The 2,742-nt window shown below is 57.8% G+C and overlaps 1 protein-coding gene across 3 annotated transcripts in view; it reads right to left on the reverse strand.

Annotated features, from left to right (window-relative positions):
• The window catches only part of Sds (serine dehydratase), a 6,467-nt gene extending 5,543 nt beyond the window's left edge, over window positions 1-924 (reverse strand). For 2 of the 3 annotated variants that reach the window (XM_023720569.1, XM_004636001.2), the window contains exon 1: window positions 856-924. The gene's annotated coding sequence lies outside the window, so the exon portion shown is untranslated. Of the gene's footprint in view, window positions 1-340; window positions 378-855 lie in introns of those variants that run through there. The other variant, XM_023720568.1, reaches the window with a different exon arrangement.
• Between the last annotated feature and the right edge of the window lie 1,818 nt (window positions 925-2,742).

The following is a 2,742-nucleotide window of genomic DNA, read 5'->3' on the forward strand; positions in this document are numbered from 1 at the left end:
TTCTTAAAAATGAATCAGGGGGGCTGGGGAGATGGCTCAGTAGAATAAGTGCTTGCCTGGCAAGCGCGAGGGCCTGAGTTCAATCCCCAGTTCTGCCAAAACCAAAAATTAACAAACAAACAAAATGAATCAGGGCTGGGGAGACAGCTCAGTGGCATAAGTGCCTGCCTGGGAAACACAAGGCTGAGTTCATTCCCTTGTGCCACACACACACACACACACACACACACCCAAAACAGCCCTGCCCCCAGGGTGCACTGAGATGTACACACAACAAGAACAGCCCTGCCCTAAGGGTGTGCTGAGATGGTGATTGAGACAGGACAGCAGAGACACGTGCCTGTAATCCCAGCGCTTGGGAGGCCAACGACAGGAGAATCACTATGAGTCCGATCTACGTAGTGAGACTCTGTAGACCCTACACAAAAATACATTTTAAAAAATGTTTAAAAAAAACCCAAAAACAAATTACTGGAAATCCTAGTATTCACTTAGGACAAGCATGTTGTTTTGCCCCCTAGTACAAGGGATTGAATTATGAGCCTTTGCACTGAGCTACACCCCAACCCCTTTAAATTTTTGTTTTGAGACAGAAGCTTGCTAAGTTGCGCAGGCCGGACTTGAACTTGTGCTCCTCCTGCCTCTGCCTCCCGAGTTCCGGGATTGCAGACCTGCGCCACACAGCACCTGTTAGCCTAAGTGCCCACTCATCTCACGAGCCACGTCCTTGGCAGGCAGGTCCTGCCTTTACCCCTGGGTTATAAATGAGGAAACTGAGGCCCAGCGGCTGCCCCCAGCCCCCAGGAGGTCTGTCTCTAGGCAGTGTGGTTCTGGGATGCGTAAGGGACCACCTACCCGGCACAGGCAAAGGAGCAGCAGTGACAGGGCCGAAGGAACAGGAGTAGTGGGGCCGAAGAAGGGTCGCAGGCGAGTGCTCAGAGCTGGCCTCGGCTCTGCCGGGCTTTATTCCCCTGGAGCGCCGGGACGACCAATGAGGCTCTGAGGGAGGCCCCGCCCCGCGCCGCCCCGCGCCGCGCCACCCCTCGCTCCTGGGGCTCCGACTTAGCCCACCGCTGAGCTCTCGGAGGCTGCGGCTGGGCCAGGGGACCGCTGCCTGGAAAGCTCCCTCTAGGAGCATGGGCAACGAGGCACTCCCGAGGGCTGGGCGTGGGCTTGGCGAGTAGAAGGTGCCCGAGGAGCAATCGTAACATAGGGACAACACGAAGGAGGTGGGCACGTTTGTCGCCATTGTCTTTCAGAAAGGGAAACTGAGGCCTGAGGTAGCCTCCCCAGATCATGAAGGTGGTGAGAGGCAGATGGTGGCAGCCTGGCCCCCAAACCCGCCGTCCAAACGCAGCTCTCGGTGCCCTCCTAGTCTTCCAGAGGCTCTGGGCCCAAAGGAGCGAGGGGGCCAGGGTTCAAATCTTGGCTGGGTCAGTTAACCTTGTGGCCACAGCTCCCAACCACCTCACCTGTCCCCACGGCCCTGTTTGCCCACTCGCATGTGCAGACACAGCCCAGCCACTGCCCTTGGCAAAGTGCTCTTGGGGGGAGGCAGACAGGAGGCGATACGGCGCATGCGCGCACCGTGGCTCCCGGGCTACCGCTCCCTGCTCAGGATGAGTCATCCCTCTCACTGTCCCCTCCCCAGGGCTCCCCCCAAGGGGCTGCCAGGGGTGTGCAGTGGAGACGGGGCGCCAAGGCTGGGGTGAGGCGGGCGCCTTGGAGCTCACAGCTCTACTGCACCCTCGTGCCACTCAGGCACTCCAGCTCCGGCCTTGGCGCCGTCTCCACCCACAGTCGTCCTGCAGTCAGGGAGGTGGGCTGGGGTGGCAGCTGTCCACACTCTAGGATGCTAATTGTTCCCCGGGCAGGGCTGTGATTGCACGCGTGCGGGCACAAAAATGATCCTTTATTTAGACTTTACTCTGGTTCCAAAAAAATGGAAAACATCGACATCTGAAAGTATAGATCCTAGCCAGAGTTCATTCACCAGTTCCACAAGAAAAAAACCAAAACAAAACATATATATATCTCCTAGCCAGCTGCAGTGTGCGCGCCTCCCGACTAGCACTCGGGAGGCTGAGGCAGGAGGCTTGCCTGAGCCCAGCAGTTCAAGGCCCTCTGGGCAGCACAGAGGCTGGCTCCCTCCCAAAGAGAGTGAGGGTGAAGCCTGCAGGCGGAGGGCAGGGCCTGGGGCGCAGGAGCCAGTGGCCACTTCCCCTTCTCACGCCTGCGGGTTACATCACACCTTCCCGGGAAGTGGCCAGCCCAACGAGTGTCAGGATCAGCGTGTCCTGTGTCCTGGGCAGGAACCTGATGCTTATTTTCTGTTTACCTTGCAGGTGTCCTGGCCTGAGTCTCCTGATAAGCTCAGGTCTGTCTCCTGAGCCCATTGGGCCAGGCGGGAACCACTGCCCTGCTGTGTGACCTCAGAGTGGTGTCACCCAACCTTCCCTGTCCTCAGTTTCCCTGGGAGATGAGCATGTGGCTCCCAGCTGGGCATTGCAGGTTGAGCCATCCCAGCAGCTGAGTAGCAACCCTAAGTTAGGGCTGTAAGGGTGAGAGCTGAACCTTTTTTTTTCCTCTGGGGAGTGGGTCTGTTGGTTTGTTTTGAGGAAAGGTTTCTCTGTGTAGCCCAGGTATCCTTGAACTCACATTGATCCTCCTGCCTCAGCCTCCTGAGTGCTGGGACTGCAGGCATACACCACTGTGCCCGGCTTTCCTGCTCTCTCTGCCTCT

This window comes from Octodon degus, unplaced genomic scaffold (assembly GCF_000260255.1).
Source record: "Octodon degus isolate 3935 unplaced genomic scaffold, OctDeg1.0 scaffold00076, whole genome shotgun sequence".
Classification (NCBI taxonomy): Eukaryota; Metazoa; Chordata; class Mammalia; order Rodentia; family Octodontidae; genus Octodon; species Octodon degus.